Genomic DNA, 23,680 nt, shown 5'->3' with positions numbered 1-23,680 from the left:
ACCGGGTGTACCTTCAGATGGTGCGGTAACCGCAGCCGACAGGCCACAGGGCTCACGATTCCGGTGATCTTAAACGGACCGATGAATTTTTGTCCCAGCTTCTGCGAAGGAACACCCAATCTCAGGTTTTTGGTGGATAACCATACAGAGTCCCCTACCTTGTACATGGGTGCCGGTTTCCGGTGAGTGTCTGCCGACCTCTTGTAACGCTCCTGGGCCGTAGCCACAGTGTCCTTTAGAACCTCCAGATTTTGTCGTAGTTCTGTCAATCTGTCCTCCACCGCTGGCACCGAAACCGCAACCGGTGACCTAGGCAAAACAGTCGGATGGTAACCCAGGTTAGCGAAAAAGGGCGTTACCTTAGTGGAGCTGCTCTGAGTGTTGTTATATGAGAACTCCGCCAACGGAAGCATCTTCAACCAATCGTCTTGGAGATGGCTGACATAACATCGAAGGTATTGTTCCAGGGTTTGATTCGTCCGTTCGGTTTGCCCATTTGTCTGAGGATGGTATGCAGAAGACAAACAGACATCAATCTGGAGTGCCGTACAAAACCCCTTCCAGAATCTAGACGTGAACTGCACGCCCCGGTCAGAGATGATCTCGTCTGGTACCCCATGCAATCGGAATACGTTCTGGATAACCAAATCCACTGTCTCTGCGGCTGAGGGAAGACCGGTACACGGAATGAAGTGAGCAGCTTTAGTCAATCGATCCACCACCACTAAAATGGTATTGTGCCCGCCTGAGACTGGCAACTCCACAATAAAATCCATGGAGATAGACCCCCAAGGGCGAGATGGCACGGGTAACGGTTGGAGGAGTCCCGTAGGAGCCACACGAGGGACCTTGCACCAGGCACAAACCACACATGAGTGGACATAGTCCTTCACATCCTTTAAACAGGTAGGCCACCAGAAAAAATGGCTCAGAAATTCCTGCGTCTTCTGTACCCCCCTATGACCAGCCAACACGGAGTCATGGACCAACTTGAGAACCCGAAGTCTTACGGCCTCCGGGACATAAATGCGTCGCTCTCTCAACCACACACCATTCCGAAGAACAAGAGTTACATCATTCGGGGGGGCAGCAAGAAATACGTCACCATCATAGGCCAGCTTGATGTCCTTCCACAAGTCCTGGTCCTGGATTACTCCAACGAAATTGGCATCCGATAACACGGTCTGAGACGGGGTTCCAGGCACGGAGTCCACGGCGTGGATTCGGGACAAGGCATCGGCTTTCCCATTACGTGAACCTGGACGGTATGTAACGATAAAATTGAATTGGTTAAGAAATAGGCTCCAACGGGCTTGCCGTGGAGACAGGCACCTGGCAGACTTAAGAAATTCCAGATTACGATGATCTGTGAGTACTATCACTTGCTGCGCGGCTCCCTGTAAGTGGTGTCTCCATTCCTTGAAAGCGGAAATAATCGCCAATAATTCCTTGTCCGCAATGTCATAGTTCCTTTCTGCAGGGGACAACCGGCGGGAAAAGAAGGCACACGGATGCAAGAGACTCTTGTCCCCGGTCCTTTGAGAAAGAATGGCCCCTAATTCATAGTCGGAAGCGTCGACCTCCACGATAAAGGGAAGTGCGGGATTCGGATGTACTAATATTGGCGCTGAGGTAAAACATACCTTGAGACGATGGAATGCTTCCTGGGCCTGGGCGGACCACACAAACTTCTGTCCCTTCTTGGTTAACAGAGTGATGGGACGAACAATCTCTGAAAAGTTACGGATAAAGCGTCGGTAAAAGTTGGCAAAACCGACAAAGCGTTGTACCTCTTTGATGTTTCCCGGTTCCGGCCAGTCTAGAATGGCTTGTATCTTGCTAGATTCCATGTTCAGTCCCTGAGGAGAGATGACATAACCTAAGAATTGTATTTGTGAGCAGTGGAACTCGCATTTCTCCAGTTTAATGTACAGGTGGTTTTCCCTCAGACGGGTAAGTACGGTCTTGACGTGCTCCTGGTGTTCCTGTAGAGAATCAGAAAAGATTAGGATATCGTCCAGATAGATCACCATGAATTGGTCCATGATATCCCTAAAAATATCGTTAACTAGATGTTGAAATGCCGCGGGAGCGTTACAAAGTCCAAAAGGCATCACTAGGTACTCAAAATGTCCGTACCGACATCGGAACGCGGTCTTCCACTCGTCTCCGGGACGTATACGAAGCAGATTATATGCCCCACGGAGGTCTAATTTGGTGAATATTTTTGCCTGTTGGACCCTCTCCAATAGCTCAGGAATCAACGGTAACGGATACCGGTTCCGGATGGTTATCTTATTCAGTTCCCGGTAGTCAATACAGGGTCTCAGAGTCCCCTCCTTCTTTTTCACGAAAAAGATGGGTGCCCCTGCGGGTGAGGTAGACGGACGAATAAATCCCTTGGCTAGGCTTTCATCAATATACTCTTTTAGTGCTTCTAGCTCAGGTGCCGCCAACGGGTAGACATGACCAAACGGAATCTCCGCCCCTGGGAGTAAGTCTATGGGGCAGTCATACGGTCTATGCGGGGGAAGCCGATCAGCTTTTCTTTTGTCGCATATATCAGCGAAGTCACGGTAAACCGGGGGTAAAACAGGTACCTGTACAGTGCCCTCCGTATTTGGTGTTACTGGAACCGGAACAGTTGGACAAATGGTCGGACCACTCTGCGGTGGGAAGGATATTTCTTTAGTCTCCCAATCGATGACTGGATTTGTAGACCGTAGCCACGGAATACCTAAAATAATCGGAAAATGAGGAGAAGAAATTATTATGAAAACAAGGGTCCCCTGCTGACCTGGCTTCATCACGCATTCGAGCGGTACTGTTTCCCGATCCACTGGTCCAGAGATTAACGGAGATCCGTCTACCGTCTCCATGGTAACCGGTGAGGATCTTTGCTGAGTCCGGATACCGTGTTTCCTGGCAAAGGAAGAGTCCATGAAATTTCCCCCTGCCCCAGAGTCTATCATTGCAGAGGTAGGAATTAGCTGTCCCTCCCAACGGATCTGAATGGGGAGTGAGCAATGGGTATATTTCCCCTCTGAGTCCTTCGGTGAGGTAGACATTACAGTCAAGGGAAATACCGCATCCAAGTGTCCACTTGCCTCAGAGATATCGGACTCTGCGTCCGTGTTGTCACACTCTGCCATGGCGGCCAATACCTTATTTGGACGATTTGGACGTTTCGGGCAGTCGATCAAGAAATGGTCCGATTGACCGCAATAGAAACACAAACGCTCACGGAGCCGGTGTTCACGACGTTCGTTGGTCTCTCGTTTTTGCAGAGAGTCCACTTGCATAGGTACGTCCTCGGCCTCCCGTGGCGTCCTGAGAGCGGGTTCTCTGGAAGGAAACGCAATATTGTTTACACGGTTTACAGCTGCCCATTTTTCCTGTCTACGTTCCGTCAAACGGGTATCAATGCGCACACAGTGCTGGAGAAACAGTTCAAAATCCCCTGGAGATTCGGAACGGGCTAACTCGTCCTTGATGGTACCGGACAAACCTTTTCTGAAAACAGACAATAAGGCATTGTTTCCCCAGTCGGTGTCTACCACTAACCTCTTGAACTCAGTGGCGTATTCAACGACAGAACGCTTTCCCTGACGTAAGGAAAGGAGAGCCGATTCAGCGGTAGCACGGCGATTCGGATCATCAAACATTTGCGCCATTGCGTTCAGGAAGTCATCCAGGTGATTCAAACGGATGTCCCGATTCTCTATCATGGGATTAGCCCAAGCCAGTGCTCGTGCGGTTAATAACATAATGATACATAACACCTTTGACCGATCAGAACGGTAATACTCAGAATGTACATCGAAAAACAGTATACATTGGTTAACAAATCCACGGAACTGACTACGATCACCATTGAAACGGAATGGGGGTAACCTAGGCATACCGGCAGCTGATACGGACGTAGTGGGGACGGCTTCCTGAGCCTCCACTCTGACTTGCAAATCCTGTATAGCCGGCCCCAGTACCTGGTGATCATGGCCCAGCTGTGCCTCCACATCTCTAAGTTTATTCTGCACCGCCTCCATCTCCTGCTGCAGGGAGTTAATCATGGAGAAGAGCTGATCTACTCGTGTCTCAGTCATTGCCCCAGCGAAATCCTCTTATGGCCTGAGTATAATGTAATACTTATATATGTTCTGAGGATTTCGATAGCGTAGGGCAACAGAACAGTAAACTCCATGTTAACCGAGGGCAAGCTCATTCAAAAGAGAACTGGAAACCTGACACAGATTGACCAAAGGAAAACATGTGTGAAGCCTTTTGGACGTCCGCCATGGCCAATCAATATATCGATGAGCGCTTTGTGGTCGTTTGACAACACTCAACGTGTGACACATGGACAACTACCTATCAGCGATACAAACAAAAAAAAAAAAGACTTTGCCAAAGAAATCGCACGATGGATCGACTCGTGTAAAGCAGCCTTAAGAGATGTCAACAAATTTGCCCGACTTTTAACAGTAAAAAGGCATTCTTTTCTGAAAATAAATTTGATATTGCATCTTGTGGAAAATGTATAACCAATGACTTTATGGATTTGCAATATAATGCACAATGTGCCCTCCTGAACCTCCAGCATCTTCAGGGTGAGAACCATAATAATCTGTCTGATGAGGACATCACAGCTAATTTTGGGAATCCTTTAGACTATCCATTGGAATCAAGAGTTCCGCTCTTCATTTATTCCAGCAATTAGTTGAAAAAGATCTTAAAGAACTGTCTGATGATACTAACGTACTCCCTTATACAATGCAAATCTATATAATTATTTATACACAGCTATCAAAGAAATAAAGAATAGAAATGTCACCAGACTATCAGATGCGGCTGGAGTTGTGGTGGTTCTGGACGCCATGTTATATCGGGATCAGGTACAAACTATGAATAATCACAGAACGTATAGGACAGTCATAGCGAACCTTTTACAGGCCGAGTGCCCAAACTGTAGCCCTAAACCCAATTTTTTTTCTGAAGTGCCAACCAATCCTATCATGTAAATAATTGATTGTAACCTTACCTTTGCAGTCTTCTCTTCAGCAGGGGGCATCAAGCTCATGCCTGCTTACCACACATTGAAGCTGAGCCCCTGCCCTTCCTAGACACAGCAGTTGGATTGATCTTTCTGGAAAAAATTGCAGCATATTAGACAGAGCTTTTAGCATAGAATGCAATCAGATTTCACCCTGTAATCCACATCTACATTTCAAAGTCTGAACATCTTGAAATCCCATAAAGAAGTACGAGTTGATCCCCTTCCCTTTCATTGTGTAGTTATGTCCCCCTTCCTGGGCCATTTCTTGGTAAACATGTCCCCCATCCTGATATATATTTCCTACATTCTGGTATATTTGTCCCCATCATGGCCCCATCCTGGTAAATATACCTCATCCTGGTAAATGTTCCCCATCCTGGTAAATGTACCCTATTCTGGCATGTTCCCCCATGCTGGCAAATGTACCCCATCCTGACATATTGCCCATCCTTGTAAATGTTCCCCCATCCCGACATGTACCCCATTCCTGGTAAATGTCCTTCATCCTGGTAAATGTTCCCAATCCTGGTTAATGTACCCCATCCAGGTAAATGTCCCCCTTCCTAGCATGTACCCCCATCCTGGTAAATGTCCACCTTCCTGGCATGTTCCCCTTCCTGTTAAATGTTCCCCATCCTGGTTAATATTCCCCATCTTAACATGTTCCCCATCCTGGTAAATGTTCCTCTTCCTGGTAAATGTACCCTATCGTGGCATGTTTCCTCCATCCTGGCATGCATGTTTCCTCCATCCTGGCATGCATGTTTCCTCCATCCTGGCATGTATGTTTCCTCCATCCTGGTATGTATGTTTTCCCCATCCTGGCATGCATGTTTCCTCCATCTTGGCATATATGTTTCTCCATCCTGGCATGCATTGTTCCCCATCCTGGCATGTTTGTTTACCCATGCTGGCATGTATGCTTCATCCATCCTGGCATGTATGTTTTCCCCATCCTGGCATGCATGTTTCCCCATCTTGGCATCTATGTTTTCCCCATCCTGGCATGTATGTTTCCTCCATTCTGGCATGCATGTTTCTCCCCATCCTGGCATGCATGTTTCCCCCCATTCTGGCAAGCATGTTTCCCCCCATCCTCGCATGCATGTTTCCCCCCATCCTGGCATGCATGTTTCCCCCATCCTGGCATGCATGTTTTCCCCATCCTGGCATGCATGTTTCCCCCCATGCTGGCATGCATGTTTCCCCCCATCCTGGCATGCATGTTTTCCCCATGCTGGCATGCATGTTCCCCCCCCCCCCATCCTGGCATGCATGTTTCCTCCATCCTGGCATGTATGTTTCCTCCATCCTGGTATGTATGTTTTCCCCATCCTGGCATGCATGTTTCCTCCATCTTGGCATATATGTTACTCCATCCTGGCATGCATGTTTCCTCCATCCTGGCATGCATGTTTTCACCATGCTGGCATGCATGTTCCCCCTCCCCATGCTGGCATGTATGTTCCCCAGCCCCATGCTGGCATGTGTGTTCTCCCCCCATGCTGGCATGTATGCCCCCCCCCATGCTGGCATGTGTTCTCCCCCCCATGCTGGCATGTATGTTCCCCCCCCCATGCTGGCATGCGTGTTCTCCCCCCATGCTGGCACTGGCCCCCTCATCCCACCTTGGCACAGCTACACACAAGTTACAGTCATATGAAAAAGTTTGGGCACCCCTATTAATGTTAACCTTTTTTCTTTATAACAGTTTGGGTTTTTGCAACAGCTATTTCAGTTTCATATATCTAATAACTGATGGACTGAGTAATATTTCTGAATTGAAATGAGGTTTATTATACTAACAGAAAATTTGCAATCCGCGTTTAAAAAAAATTTGACCGGTGCAAAAGTATGGCCACCCTTATCAATTTCTTGATTTGAACACTCCTAACTACTTTTTACTGACTTACTAAAGCACTAAATTGGTTTTGTAACCTCATTGAGCTTTGAACTTCATAGGTAGGTGTATCCAATCAAGAGAAAAGGTATTTAAGGTGGCCACTTGCAAGTTGTTCTCCTATTTGAATCTCCTATGAAGAGTGGTATCATGGGCTCCTCAAAACAACTCTCAAATGATCTGAAAACAAAGATTATTCAACATAGTTGTTCAGGGGAAGGATACAAGAAGTTGTCTCAGAGATTTAAACTGTCAGTTTCCACTGTGAGGAACATAGTAAAGAAATGGAAGAACACAGGTACAGTTCTTGTTAAGCCCAGAAGTGGCAGGCCAAGAAAAATATCAGAAAGGCAGAGAAGAAGAATGGTGAGAACAGTCAAGGACAATCCACAGACCACCTCCAAAGACTTGCAGCTTCATCTTGTTGCAGATGGTGTCAATGTGCATCAGTCAACAATACAGCGCACTTTGCACAAGGAGAAGCTGTATGGGAGAGTGATGCGAAAGAAGCCATTTCTGCAAGCACGCCACAAACAGAGTCGCCTGAGGTAGGCAAAAGCACATTTGGACAAGCCAGTTACATTTTGTAAGAAGGTCCTGTGGACTGATGAAACAAAGATTGAGTTGTTTGGTCATACAGAAAGGCGTTATGCATGGAGGCAAAAAAACACGGCATTCCAAGAAAAGCACTTGCTACCCACAGTAAAATTTGGTGGAGGTTCCATCATGCTTTGGGGCTGTGTGGCCAATGCCGGCACCGGGAATCTTGTTAAAGTTGAGGGTCGCATGGATTCAACTCAGTATCAGCAGATTCTTGACAATAATGTGCAAGAATCAGTGACGAAGTTGAAGTTACGCAGGGGATGGATATTTCAGCAAGACAATGATCCAAAACACCGCTCCAAATCTACTCAGGCATTCATGCAGAGGAACAATTACAATGTTCTGGAATGTCCATCCCAGTCCCCAGACCTGAATATCATTGAAAATCTGTGGGATGATTTGAAGCGTGCTGTCCATGCTCGGCGACCATCAAACTTAACTGAACTGGAATTGTTTTGTAAACAGGAATGGTCAAAAATACCTTCATCCAGGATCCAGGAACTTATTAAAAGCTACAGGAAACAACTAGAGGCTGTTATTTTTTCAAAAGGAGGATCTACGAAATATTAATGTCACTTTTATGTTGAGGTGCCCATACTTTTGCACCGGTCAAATTTTGTTTAAATGCGGATTGCACATTTTCTGTTAGTACAATAAACCTCATTTCAATCCAGAAATATTCCTCAGTCCATCAGTTATTAGATATATGAAACTGAAATAGCTGTTGCAAAAACCCAAATTGTTATAAAGAAAAAAGGTTAACATTAATAGGGGTGAGAAATGAAGGAAAGCAATCCAGCTGAGTGACCAGGTGATTTATTCAGTGCAGTACAGACATGGCATAGTCGTGGTTAACGCGTTTCTGGCTTAACGCCCTTAATCATAACAACTAGTGAATGTTGCCAGTGCCGCTATATACTCCCCTCTCCCTCTGGGGCAATCAAGCGGAAAATGGAAACATTTGTGTCAGCAGACAAAGCTGGATGAGAAAAAAAGTAAACAAGTGAAAAAAAACAGCATATATATGTATATGTGAAACAAAAATACTTCTGCTAGAATCACATATGAATGCTCTATCATTTTTATTTGTCATTAGATGACCCTGATAATCAAGAACAAAAGCTAAACAACAAATGAATATATCATATATTCATGCTATTTATAATTTTACATTAGCAATAATAAAAAAGGATCATGTATATATATTTATTATCCACATGACCCTTCTATTTGCATGTTTATATTTAATACTTGTATATTATTAATTTATATTAAAAAATAAGAATGCATGAGTGAAAATATAGAGCAATCATATGGGGTTTCACAAGTATAATATCAATATGATACAATATTACATAATTGTATTAAGGTGGAAAATGTACTTTAAGTGAACAGTAGTTGATCTTAAAATTTCCATTAGGATTTCTCACAAAACTGGAAAACCAATAATTTATATAAAATTAGTTAAAGTGATTCACATTCGTAAATTTATACAAAAAACATGAAAAATTATACACAAATTCATCGGACATTGTGGCAAGTGCCATTTATTATATATATTACTTATAAATGGATGATTCAAATAGTCCATATTGATTGAAATAAAGCAGTTCATTTCGTTTGGAAACAACAAGAGAAATTCCTTTGTGTTAAGTCAGTATCTCAATTGCGACTTTCTGGGGAAACTCCAGGTCTGGTTCAGTTGGAAAGTTCGTATCATTATAGATCAATGTGAACAAAGTCCTACATCGATTGATCCAAACCTCATTTTGTGAATAAATATATATATATTGTGAGACTGTGACCAGGGTTGTCTATGACGGCCGGTACGTCTCGCTCCGGTTGTCCTCCCTCCATGTATAGAAAGCAACTCCACTCCAGGGTTAATGCTGTTTCCTTGCAGGCTGAAAGGAGGGTTAAAAGGAAACAGGAACATGGGCGTGGGCCCCTAGTGTGAGAGAGTGAACACAACTCCCTGAGTTTCTGCCAAAGAAACACATGTGAGCCATTTCTGGAACCTGGCTTGTTGGTCCAGGAGGAGGACATTCTGGAACGTGTTGTGTGCTGTTTTGGACTTTGTGCAATAAACCGTGTGCTGTGACCATTGGTGCCTGGATCCCGTGTCTTCTGCCGCGCAGCCGACCACGCTACCTCACAGATGGTGGAGAACGTGGGCATGCCAGCCCGGTGAGGTGTAGCATCCATCCCTGGTGACCCAGTAGCGCATGTCCTGGATTTGAGCGGCTATACTACAGCCCAAACCCGGCAACGCCATGGAGGACATACTAAAGCAGCTGGCTCAGGCTAATGCACAGCAACAACAGTCCAATGCACACCTGCTCTGGTCGTTGGATCGTCAGCAGCAACAGCACCAGCACTCCTTGCAATTGCAGGAACAAAGGCACCAAGAACAGATGGTTCTCCTGGCCAAGTCGATCCGTGCTGGACCGGCAGCAACAACCCCGGGACCGGGTGATGACGGCAGCGTCCGGAAAGCGGTGAGACAAGCGTTGCAAAAGATGACCCCGGGGGATGATGTGGAAGCGTTCCTGGCGGTGTTTGAGCGGGTGGCCGAGCGGGAGAAGCTGCCGACCCCCCAGTGGGCTGAGGTATTGTCGCCCTATCTGACGGGGGAGCCCCAAAAAGCGTACCTGTACCTCTCTACCAAGGACGCCATAGAATATGAGACCATGAAAGCCGAAATACTTGCTCGGTTGGGGGTGAATACCTCTGTACAGGCTCAGCGGGTAAATCAGTGGTTCTATGAGGAAGTCAAACCCGTACGCTCCCAGGCCTATGACTTGTTGCATCTGGTAAAGAAGTGGTTGCAGCCTGATAATCTGAGCCCTGCGCAAATGGTGGAGAGGGTAGTGGTTGATCGCTTTGTGCGCACTTTACCCGTCACCATTCAACGGTGGGTAGGACAGGGCGACCCAAGTACCCTGGACCAATTAGTGTGCCTGGTGGAGTGGCATGTGGCTACGCAGGACTTGATACGGGACACTGAGACTTTGCGTGCCGCCCGTCGGTCCGGCCCCTCCAAGCCTCGGGCCAAGGACCCACCGCTGACACCGGTGCGGGAGTCCGCTACCGTCCCGTCTGAGGCCGCGCCCGCCATCCCTGAGGGTCGGAAGGCTATGTACCCTAAACGACAACTCGTCAAGGGGGTTTCCTTCCCTATTAGATGTTGGCGGTGCCAGCGGGTGGGATATATGGAAGCCCATTGTCCACTCACCACGGAGCCCATGGATTGTGGGGTTACCCGGCGGGGTTCAATGTATGCTCAGGCGGTGTGTACCGCGGACCTTGTCTCCCCGGAGACTGAGCCCCACTTGTGCCAAATACAGGTGAATGGATGTCCGGTTACAGGCTTGTTGGATTCCGGAAGCTTAGTGACCCTTGTGCGATCAACCCTAATGGCTGAAGTAAAGGCCACAGGATGTACAGTGGGGGTGGTTTGCATACATGGGGACCGCCGAGACTATCCCACGGGGGTTGTCACCATCACAGCACCCTGCGGTCAGGTGCAACATGAGGTGGGACTTATGAACACTCTTCCCTATGACGTGATCCTAGGAAGGGATCTGCCGTATTTTTGAACTCTATGGAAGGGGCCTCCTAAGTCCCCTCAGGTATTGGACAGTCCGGGACCTGAGCCCGACAATCCCGAATCCGGGACGCCTGCCGTAGGGGTCCCCATGATAGGGACAGAATGTGAACCCGATAGGTCACCCCTAGAGGTATTGGCAGGAGAGACTGAGATGGTCGAGCCCATCCCGGAGTTGGAGGCGTCCCCGGATATGTTTGGGACAGCCCAACTCCAGGACCCTACATTAATACATGCCTGGAGTCGGGTGACAGTGGTTGACGGGGTGGCACAGCTGCCCGGTGCCCAGGTAAGGTACCCCCATTTCTTTCTTAAGCAGGATTTACTCTACCGGGTAGATGAAATACGGGGCGTGGGGGTAGAGCAGTTGGTGGTGCCCCAGCCGTATCGCCGGCGGGTCCTCGACTTGGCTCATAAACACCTGATGAGTGGCCACCTAGGGGTCAAGAAAACGCAGGAGCGAATATTGCAAAGGTTCTATTGGCCCGGGGTCTTTGGGGAGGTAAAACGCTTCTGCGAAACCTGCCCGGAGTGTCAGCTTACCGCACCCCTGGCCCACTTTCGCAGTCCGTTGGTACTGTTGTAGCTGTTCTGTTTTGTCACAAGTCAGCTTATGGGATCACCAGTGAGGTTCTCTTGAGTTAGGCCTCTTCAGATTTAATCAAGATCGAGCGCTCGGAGAGAAAAGACCAGCATCCATGTGGGCATGATCAATTTCTTCTGTTTATTTCATCAAAGTACAGTTTATTTATACCATTTACAGATCAATGTGATATTGCAAAAGAAAAAGAAAAAAACTTCGAGCTGAACTTTACTAATTGTTCATATGACCTTTAAGTTTTAGCAAAACAAAAATGTAGAGTCATGCATATGAGATAAGAAGAACATTTAGAAACCATAATAATCCTTGAGTCTGTCTCTTATTCCGTAGGCTCCATAATGACTATGAACTACCATCAGATATACTTACTAATAACAATAAATCTTTAATAAAGAAAAAGAGAAACTATTAACCCTTCTATATCAATTTCCCCCTTTTGTAAATGGTATAACCTTCACTACACGGTCAGTAGGCGTCCAAACAGGAGCTGCTGGCTCATGGGCCTAGTACCCATGAGGGGTCTTCCTACCACTTCACCCATCCACCCTCAGTGTGGACACCTACTCCCCGTCAGCAGAGGCCATTTGGGGTCCGTAGTAAACTACAGAGGGTTCAATGCTGGGACTCTTAGAACATACATTATTCAATAGTTTAGGTAATGCATATATCAATGTTTTTACAGCTATATAAAGCAGTAGACAGAACAACAATATTTGCATACAGGTTTGTATAATGCCAGAAACCCAACCTGCTATGCCTTTAAACCAATTGGCTGGATTCATAAAAGAAAATGTATTTCCCCACCAGGAGTCCTTGTTGGCATCGTGCTCTTTTAACCATTTATCCCTAAGTTCACTTGTTTTCTGTATATCTGCTCTAACCTGGAGGTTGCCTGCAGGGTCAATGTAATGGCAACAGGCAGGACCAATTATTTGACACATTCCGCCGTCTTTTGCTGTCACAAAGTCTAGCACTATAGTATGCTGGTTAGTGACTACAATTAATTGTTTTTGTATAGCATTGGTAGCATTTAGAATCTCAAGAACCCGAAAAATTTGATCATCCAGGTAGTCAGTGGACTCTACTAGCTTGTCCCACATTTGCATTAAGAAAGGGTGTATGAAAATAGCACTAAATACCTTATTTGCTTTTCCCAATTCTACTACATGAGGCCTACCATTTGGCCGGGGCTTATTATCTGCTGCTCGTTTATACAAGGTATGAATTGGGACAGCTGCTACATCTACTTCACTATGAGGAACTATGAAAGTGGCTGGTGTAAGTCTGGCAAGTGTGCAAACCCCTCTCATGTCAGGGCTCACCCACTTGTGAGCACGATTCCCACAAACCAAAAACACTCCCTCTGGGAAAATACAAAAGTGAGTTTGACTTTGTACACAATAAAGCAGATTCAGAAGCCCCTTCATGACTTTATGAGCACACCACGTATTGTTCATTTGTTTTCCGGTCATACCCGAGATACAGCTACCCCGCTCCCTCCTAAAAGTCCGTCTAATAAATGATGATGTACAGCCCTCAATACCCTTCTGATATACTGTCTCATTGTCCTTGGTTGAGTCATGTGTATGTATATAGAAACAGTTATTGTCTTCTCCACAATTTCCAACACCATTGTATTGAAGACTGAACCATAATCCATCATGGGGAATGGGGCCCGAATGAGGAATCTTAGTCTTTATTTTGGCAATTATGCCCATGTCTGAATCGTATTCCATCCACCACGAGTATCCATCGGGTCGTGTGATATTTAGCTGGAACCAGGGTTTAGTGACCCATCCAACTATAGTCAATGTAGCAGATACATCACGAGGTACATCTTCTCCCAAAAATCTAGATTGAGTCCAGGTTTCATTGTGTATACAGTCTGGTACCAATACCTCCTGTGGTTCCAGAGGTAAGGCTAAATAAGGCATAGTCTTTGAAGAAATAGGACTGTGTGTGCAGATCCAACAGTCTTTTGGCTTTTCTCCCTCCATGTCCTCAGTAAGAGAAATATGGTGGCGAATGAGTTTATTATCCCAGTCCGTATTAAAAAGTTCGCTCAGTGTCTTTGTTTGTTGCAGCAACCCTGTTACACCTAGCAGGATAATTAGCAAGACTGTCATTCTGCCGGTGGAGTGACCTTTTTACAGTGACTGGCGTGGATCCAGGTGGGTTTTCCCTCAAGTTTTACTGAGGTGGATGTGGTCAGCTGGACTTGGAATGGGCCATCAAAGCGTGGATCTAGGCTCCTTCTCACGTGTCTGCGCACGACCACCCAATCACCTGGATTCAGCTGATGCACATCTGCACTTGCATTGGGATCTGGAATGGATGAAAAGACATGTTTATGCACCACATTAAGTCTTTCCTGTAAGGCCTGGACGTAGGCTGTCATAGTGCCGTGTTGCATCTGTAACACTTGTGGAAAGTAGAGACCTGTTTTTGGGGCACTACCAAAAAGGACTTCAAAAGGAGACAAGCCTGTCTTCCTATTTGGAGTGTGTCTGACTGAAAAGAGTGCCAGGGATAAGCACTCTACCCAATTCTTTCCTGTCTCTGCCATGGCCTTTTGAATTTTTAGTTTAAGTGTCCCGTTTAATCTCTCTACTTTTCCACTGCTCTGTGGATGATAAGGGGTATGGAATGCCTGCTCTATTCCCAGGGCCTGCATAATGTCCCTCATTATTTCTCCAGTGAAGTGTGTACCCCTGTCACTTTCTATGGCTTCTGGGATGCCATACCGACAGACTAGTTCCTTCATCAGTTTTTCTGCAGTTGTTTTAGCATTTGCACATTTTACTGGATAGGCCTCAACCCATCCTGAGAAGAGATCTACACATACCAGGGCGTATTCATACACTCCTACCTTGGGTAGTTGTATGTAGTCTATCTGCAGTCGTTGAAACGGATAGAGCGGTTTGGGTGTTGCTTTCTTAGGGACTTTTACTGTTTTACCTGGGTTGTGTTGTGCGCAGATAATGCAGGATTGTACGTGTTTGGAGGCTACGTAACTGAAGCCAGGAGCGATCCAGAAGGCATTCACCTGGTTACACATGTGACTTTTTGAGGCGTGAGTGGGGCCATGTGTTGCTTGTGCCATCATAGGGAACAGGGACCTTGGTAAACACAACCTGTCCTTACTTTCCCATACTCCATTCGAGTTCAGCCCAGCTCCCATTTTCCCCCAGTGTTCCTTCTCTGTTTGGGCAGCCTGATGCTGGAGGGATTTCAGGACATCCAGACTCACTGTGGCTGGGACTTGCTGGCTCCCTGCCACTATCCTCTGATCCCTAGGCCTCTTTGCCGCTGCTTTCGCAGCCGCATCCGCCCTTCTATTGCCCGCTACCTCCAGTGAGTCACCTTTTGTGTGTGCTTTCACCTTAATGATGCCAACCTGGACTGGTAACATTAGTGCCTCCATTAACTGTTTTACCAATTCTGCATTTTTAATAGGCTTACCAGCTGACGTAAGAAAAGCTCTACTTCTCCAGATAGGGCCAAAATCATGACAGATCCCAAATCCATACTTTGAGTCTGAATAAACATTAATTTTCCTACCTGACCCCGCTCTACACGCCTCAATGAGCGCTGTTAGCTCCGCCTCCTGCGCGGACATGTGCGGCGGGAGTGGTTCAGCTCGGATTACCTCATGCGAGGATACTACTGCATATCCAGTGTAGAATCTCCCATCCAGGTGGTATCTGGAGCCATCTACAAAAAACTCAAAATCTGCATTAGTAATAGGTGTATCATAGACATGTGGAAAACCTGCTGTCTCCTGACTCATCAGCTCTATGCAGTCATGCTCGTGCGTCATGTCAAAGTATTCATCCTCACTTGCTACCATTGTCACCAATTCCCCCTTTTCTGAATCTACTGGCAAAAGGGTGGCTGGATTCAGAACATTACACCTCTTGAGGGTGACATACTCAGGAATCAGAAGGGCACATTCAAGTCTGAGCTGTCTGGCCATAGACAGGTGTTTTGGTTGGACTTGCACAAGTATAGCATGAATGTCATGCGGGGAGTAAATTGTTAAGGGAAATGTCAATGTGATCTCGCAAGCTTTCCCTAGCAGTACTGCAGCAGCCGCTACAGCACGGACACACGTGGGTGACCCTCTGACAACTGGGTCCAATCGCGCTGAGTAGTAAGCTATTGGTCTTTGTTTGTCACCATGTTGCTGTGTGAGGACGGCTGTCGCATGCCCTCCCTGTTCTGTGCAAAACAAGAAAAATGGTTGATCGTAATTTGGAATACCCAGGGCTGGGGCAGATACAATGAGTAGTTTAAGGGAATGAAAGGAATCAATAGCTTCCTGAGTGAGGTCAAAGGGGTCAGATGACAGACAATCATAGAGGGGTTGCATCATTTGCGAGGCAGACCTTATCCAAGGCCTGCAGTATGACACTAAGCCCAAAAAGGTGCGCAGTTGCCGGTGGGACCTGGGTAAGGAGAGATTTTGGACTGCTTGTTTTCTCTCCTCAGTCAGGTGTCTCGTACCTTCAGAGATACAGTGACCCAAAAATGTTACCTTTTGCTTACAGTACTGTAATTTTTCACGTGAAACTTTGCAACCATTCTCTGCCAGAAAACACAACAAAGAAATTGTGGCTTCCTTGCAGGACGTCTGGTCTGGACAGCAGAGCAAAAGGTCATCCACGTACTGCAATAGCGTAACCTGTGGATGAGGCGGTTGCCACTGCTCCAGAATTCCTGCCATAGCTGTAGAATAAATGGTAGGTGAATTCATTCCTCCTTGCGGGAGGACTGTCCACATGTACTGTTTCCCCTCATGTGTGAAGGCAAAAAGATACTGACAGTCAGGGTGTAGAGGCACTGAGAAAAAGGCATTTGCCAAATCAATTACTGTAAAACATTTGGAGGTCCCTGGGATTTGTGACAGTAAGGTATGTGGGTTTGGAACAATTGGTGTTACACTCTCAGTGACAGCATTGACAGCTCTCAAATCATGCACCATTCTGTACGTGTCAGGGGAACCTTTGGGCCCTTTTTTCTTGATTGGATACAAGGGAGTGTTACAGGGGGAGGACCTTTGTACTAGAGCCCCTGCTTCCACATATTCTCTTATATCTCTGGTCAGGGCCATTGATTTGGCTGGACTTAAGGGATACTGTTTTAAACAAGGAGGAGTGGAGCCTTCTTTTAATTTTATCATGACTGGGGGAATAGGAAGCCGACCAACATCAGTTTTTCCCTTTGCCCATACAATGTCTGGAACTTGTTGCATTGCTATGTCTTCACTAGTTCTGGTATCGGACACTCTCGCAGATTTGGACATGTACACCATTGCTGCAATCTTGCACAAGTGTTTGTCAGAGAGGGGACTTGTGACTGTAATACCTTCTGGGGTGTATTGTATGGTAGCCTGGATAGCACTTAACACATCAGCCCCCAGCAAATTCATAGGAGTGTTTTCACTAACAATAAGCTTTGTGAGAATTTCCTGGCTATCTTGTAATCTCAGCTTCATCTGTTTTGTCAAGGGAGTTTCAGACACCAATCCCTCCACCCCAACACACTCCACAGTCTCGTCAGTGATCATATCTGGCTTTATCAGGTCTTTATGTACCACAGTGCCGGCTGCCCCAGTGTCAATTAAAAATTCTGCCTCTTTCCCCCCTGGCATGGTTATGGTCGTAAGTAAGGTGGGACCAGGTCCTGAGGGAACGAAAACAGGGTACACATTTGTCACTGGGTTGCCAGTTTCCTAGGTCAGAGGCAAGGGAGGAGGGAAATCAGTCTGCTCACTCTCCTTTTTGGAGTTTTTGCACTGTCTGGCATAATGTCCATTCTGTCCACAATTCCAGCACTGTACGGTCGCTCGGTCACCTGGTGCCCCCCCCCTCTGTTTCCACTGTCTTCCTTGTGCTCTAGCATACATAACTGGTCGCTTGCATTTTGTCAGTTCAACCCCCTTAGCTACTTGCAGAAGGTCTGTTGGGTCCATGTTTCTCCACTCAGGTCTGGCTGTCTGTACTGCTTCTCGTAAAAACTTATTCATACCGTCAATGAATGCATTCACCAATATTTTGATATCAAGGTCGTTTCTTGCACTGTACCCCATGTCTGTCCACTTCAGCTGTAACCTCCCAAAGTACGTCTCTATACTCTCCCCTTTTTGCTGTGTCACGTCAGTCATCAGTACAGACTGCTCTGTTTGTTTCTTTGTAGCCCATCCTTTCAATGCCTCACAGTACGTCATTCCAGACCTCTCAGACTGAACATCCATGACCCATGATTGCTCCTTCATCATATCAGTATGGGATTTAATTATGTGTCCCAGCACGTCACCTGCTTTTGCAGTCACCAAACTCTCGAGGTCTGCCCAAGTGCATTTATAAGTCACCTGTATTGTCTGTATTTGCCTGTAAAATGGGAAAGGTTGGTTTTCAGGGTCAGGTAACTGTTTCAACATAGCTAGCTGGTCAGAGGGGCTCCAGGGGTAATATTCCTGTGTCTGTCTGATTCTTGTGACCTTCCTCGGTCGGGATGTATCTGATTTTTTTGTACTGGTCCCAGCGCGTTCTTTCCTTTCCTCACCGTCAGCTTCCTCCGCAAAACTCAATTCCTTCACTACCTCTGTCTCAGTGTCAGCGTCCTCTGTCATCACATGTGATCTGGTTCGAACAGGATTTAGTGCAATCCGCTTAGGGCGAGTAACATTACATGTAGCACAAGTACCTCTCCAGTCTGGGTTTTTCTGACTACAATGTTTACAAGTCCATTCATCTGGTCTGGGTTTCTGCTTATGAGAAGGGGGGGCGGTAGCAGTCACAATTCCTGCTTTTGGTGCATTAAAACATTCATAATACACCTTATCTCCCGCTGTGGTCTCTTTATATCCACAATGCTGCACCTCTTCAGCCACACGACACCATTTATTTACTTGTTGCTCTACCCTCTTGTCTTTTATCCAACCTCTCTTTTCTTCCCTGAATCTGTGCCATTTCTCAACATCCAAACATCCGTACTCTGGCATGTCTGCCTTTTTGAGTATCGGTCTGACATTTTTCACTGCTTCTTTGCCTTCTCTTTCTTGCACTATCTGTTTGGCTGTTTTGGATCCTGCTGGAGCCCCACGCTGCACACTGAACAAGTTGCCCATGGCTTCAACTTATTCCCACACAGCCCACCTTTCTGCAAATGCCCTCTCAGTGTCCCTGAACCTTGTTAACAGGCCACACGTCTCCTGGCAAGTCAGAATGGGCTCTCAAGTGGTAGCAAGAAGGCTCAATCAGCATTCACTCTCACCTGCTACACTTGTAGGGCGTATTGGGAAGGGTTAAAAAACACCTCTCACCCAATAGACCAGATGACTAAAGCAGGAAGGACCAGGTGTGATAGTCCTCTCACCTGCTAGACCACCTCCATGTAAGTGGGAAGGCCACACGGCTCTCTAACCCACTTGACCTGATGTGTGCAGTTTGGCTACTCCATGCTGGTCCTTTACAAAGTATTTCAGCAACAAACGTAAGAGTTAAACCAAAACAATTAACAGAGCTGACTTCTCACAGAGGGCAGAAAATCGCGCAGCTGTTCACTTGACCCCTCCCAAAAGAATGTCAGCCAGCGCACAGTTTGTTTAGCAAGAGTCTTATCTCGTTCAGATTCAGCTTCCAAAACACAATCCTAATACCCACTGGTATAATACACAATCCCTGCAGAAAATTGAGACCACTTATATACCTTCACAGCACTAATATTCTACTTTACTATAAAACCTTCATCCCCATTTTGAGGGGAAGAAACACACAATATCTCACTATAAGGACAGATCCCAGGACCACTTGTCTTACTCATTCATTGATTCCAGAAGCATAGGTAACAATACACCTTCCAAGGATCAGTTAACCTCACATGCAAATAAAATTATCTAAACCGCTCTTGATACTGATGGGAAAAAATACATATGTCAGGTATCCACTCAAATACTCTATATGGCTATGCCCTGTGACATTTCACAACCGGAACATCTTTTCACAGTCCACAGTATGACATATAACCATTAGACTTATACATACATATTATTTCACCAAGTCTCTTATCACAATTACTTGTCACTTTGTTATTCAGAGGCTTCTCATCAATATACAACAACCTATTGCCTCCCTACTTTATCTAGGCATTAATATGAAACCACTTATGAACACATATCCCTAGACCAGAGTATTGCCACAAAAACACAAAACACAGCAACACAGCAAATGCAATTATACAGAGACTGTCCCAAATTCCGTGCTATGCACTCTATGCAATCAGTTAATGGACGGACAACAGATTATCTTATTACTCTATATTTCAACTCTCATTCAGACATGCATGAAAAAAACAATACTCACTGGTGATGCCAGAGTTCTTGAACCGTGTGTACAGCCTTACCCAGAATATTCGGGAAATCAGAGAGAGTGAAATGAAGTGTAAGAATAAAGCTTCTCACCTTGCTGCAGCTGAAATTTCACTGTCTCAAGAGTCCCCAAAACTTCTTCCGAATAGGCCGGTTGGCCACGGCTCCACGTTGGGCACCAAACTGTTGTAGCTGTTCTGTTTTGTCACAAGTCAGCTTATGGGATCACCAGTGAGGTTCTCTTGAGTTAGGCCTCTTCAGATTTAATCAAGATCGAGCGCTCGGAGAGAAAAGACCAGCATCCATGTGGGCATGATCAATTTCTTCTGTTTATTTCATCAAAGTACAGTTTATTTATACCATTTACAGATCAATGTGATATTGCAAAAGAAAAAGAAAAAAACTTCGAGCTGAACTTTACTAATTGTTCATATGACCTTTAAGTTTTAGCAAAACAAAAATGTAGAGTCATGCATATGAGATAAGAAGAACATTTAGAAACCATAATAATCCTTGAGTCTGTCTCTTATTCCGTAGGCTCCATAATGACTATGAACTACCATCAGATATACTTACTAATAACAATAAATCTTTAATAAAGAAAAAGAGAAACTATTAACCCTTCTATATCAGTACCATTACCCATTATAGAAGTCCCTTTTGAATGGATAGGGATGGGTCTGGTGGGGCCCCTCGTAAAGTCCGCTCAAGGGCACCAACCCATCCTAGTGATCGTTGACTATGCCACCCGGTATCCAGAGGCGATACCTCTCCGACATACTGCGGCGAAGCTTATAGCTCAGGAGTTGTTTGCTGTGTTCTGCCGGGTGGGGTTGCCCAAGGAGATCCTTACGGATCAGGGGACCCCATTCATGTCTAAAGTGACCAAAGAGCTATGCCGGCTATTCCAGATCAAGCAGTTGCATACGGTACGTCTGTGTATCATCCTCAAACGGACGGTTTAGTGGAGCGATTCAATAAAACTCTGAAAACCATGCTCAAAAGGGTGATTTCCAAAGACGGGAAAGACTGGGATATGATGCTTCCCTATTTGATGTTTGCCATCCGAGAGGTGCCACAGGCATCCACGGGGTTTTCGCCTTTTGAGTTGTTATACGGGCGACATCCCCGGGGATTGTTGGACCTGGCAAAGGAAACATGGGAGCAGGAGCCCACCCCCCATAAAAGTGTGATTGAACACATTTTAGGAATGCAGAACCGCATAAGCGCGGTCATGCCAATTGTGAAGGAGCATTTACAGGAGGCTCAGGCCGCGCAAAGCGGCCGCTACAATAGACAAGCCACCGTGCGGACCTTTAACCCCGGGGATCGGGTGTTGGTATTGGTCCCCACGGCAGAGAGTAAATTCCTGGCTCAGTGGCAAGGCCCCTACGAGATAAAGGAAAGAATCGGGGTGGTCAACTATAAGGTATTGCAGCCCGGTAGGCGGAAACCTGAACGAATATACCATGTCAACCTGTTAAAACCTTGGCAGGAACTGGAAAGCCTGATGGTTGATTTTTCCCCATCTCCCTCCTCTTCGGGTCGTTCAAACCCGGCTCCAGCAACCTCCGGAGAGGACAAACCGGAAGTAAGGATTGGAGAAGCCCTCACCAAGCAACAGAGGCGAGAGGCCAGACGGCTGGTTCAGCAGAACCCCGATGTCTTCTCCGAGCTGACTGTTAGGACCAGTCTGATATGACATGACATTGTCACCGAGCCTCACCTGAAGGTACGCCTGAAGCCATACCGGGTGCCGGAGGCTCGAAGACAAGCCATATCAGAGGAAGTGAAGACAATGCTATGCCTGGGGGTCATCGAAAAATCCCGGAGTGAATGGGCTAGTCCCATTGTCCTAATACCAAAACCCGATGGCTCCTTAAGGTTCTGCAATGACTTTAGGAGATTGAACGAAATATCCAAGTTCGATCTCTACCCCATGCCCCGGGTGGATGAGCTGATTGATAGGCTGGGACAGGCGCGATATTTCACCACGCTCGACCTGACCAAGGGGTACTGGCAGGTGCCACTGACTGAGTCCGCCAAGGAGAAAACCGCTTTTGTTACGCCGGAGGGTCTCTTCCACTATGTTGTCTTGCCTTTTGGGTTACATGGCGCTCCGGCCACGTTCCAGAGGTTGATGGACTTGGTGCTGGAACCCCACCAGGCGTATGCATCAGCGTACCTTGATGACATCATTATTTACAGCTCTGAGTGGCAGACCCACTTGGAACAGGTACAAGCGGTGGTGAGCGCGCTCCGAACAGCCGGATTGACAGCCAATCCCAAGAAATGTGCGTTGGGGCTCACGGAAGCCCGCTACTTGGGCTACGTAATAGGCCAAGGAGTGATTAAGCCCCAAATTAACAAAGTTGAGGCGATCCAGAAGTGGCCTAGACCCCTGACCACGAAGCAGGTTAGGGCCTTCCTGGGTATCGTGGGGTACTACAGGAGGTTTGTAAAAAATTTTGCGGGACTATCAGCCCCCTTGACGGACCTTTTCAAAGGCAAGAAGTCCGTCATGGTGCGCTGGACTCCGCAGGCCGAGGACTCCTTCCGGGCCCTGAAGGGGGTCCTGTGCGGACAGCCCGTTCTTGTCAACCCTGATTTCCGGAAGGAGTTCGTAGTACAGACTGACGCCTCTGAGGCCGGCCTGGGGGCAGTGCTGTCTCAGGTGGTTCAGGGGGAGGAACACCCCGTCACCTTCTTAAGTAGGAAGCTCACCCCTCCCGAGCGGAATTATAGCGTAGTGGAGAAGGAGTGCCTGGCGATCAAGTGGGCCTTGGAGTCCCTACGCTATTACCTGCTGGGACGGCAGTTTTGCTTGGTGACTGATCACTCTCCGCTGGTCTGGATGAGGTCCGCCAAGGAACGGAATGCCCGGGTTACCCGGTGGTTCCTTTCTCTACAGAACTTCTGGTTTACGGTTGAACATCGGGCCGGTAGGTTGCAGGGCAACGCCGATGCCTTGTCCCGCGGCCCGTGTTTGATGGCGGGAGTTCAACCCCGCACGCTTGAACTGAGGGAGGGGGGGTGAGACTGTGACCGGGGTTGTCTATGATGGCCGGTACGTCTCGCCCCGGTTGTGCTCCCTCCATGTATAGAAAGCAACTCCACTCCAGGGTTAATGCTGTTTCCCTGCAGGTTGAAAGGAGGGTTAAAAGGAAACAGGAACATGGGCGTGGGCCCCTAGTGTGAGGGAGTGAACACAACTCCCTGAGTTTCTGCCAAAGAAACACATGTGAGCCATTTCTGGAACCTGTCTTGTTGGTCCAGGAGGAGGACATTCCGGAACGTGTTGTGTGCTGTTTTGGACTTTGTTTGTGCAATAAACCGTGTGCTGTGACCATTGGTGCCTGGATCCCGTGTCTTCTGCCGCGCAGCTGAAGTTGATGCATTCTTTTACAAGATGTTTCTGTAGAATACAAAAGTATTTTAGTTTTGAACAAGATCAAATTAACATTAACAAAATTGTTTCAGGTGTAACAGCAATATGGTCAGGAAAGGACTTTGTACCACTGCACTGTTATACAGGTTATCACAAT

The 23,680-nt window shown here is 46.8% G+C and overlaps 1 protein-coding gene across 1 annotated transcript in view; it reads left to right on the top strand.

Moving 5' to 3' along the window:
- LOC142313113 (uncharacterized) overlaps nt 1-23,680 on the top strand; it is a 297,964-nt gene that overhangs the window by 74,783 nt on the left and 199,501 nt on the right. The window lies entirely within an intron of this gene.

The sequence above is a fragment of the Anomaloglossus baeobatrachus genome, chromosome 5, assembly GCF_048569485.1.
Source record: "Anomaloglossus baeobatrachus isolate aAnoBae1 chromosome 5, aAnoBae1.hap1, whole genome shotgun sequence".
NCBI lineage: Eukaryota > Metazoa > Chordata > Amphibia > Anura > Aromobatidae > Anomaloglossus > Anomaloglossus baeobatrachus.
The sequence above is the reverse complement of the archived record's forward strand: the minus strand, read 5'-3'. Positions and strand labels throughout refer to the sequence as shown.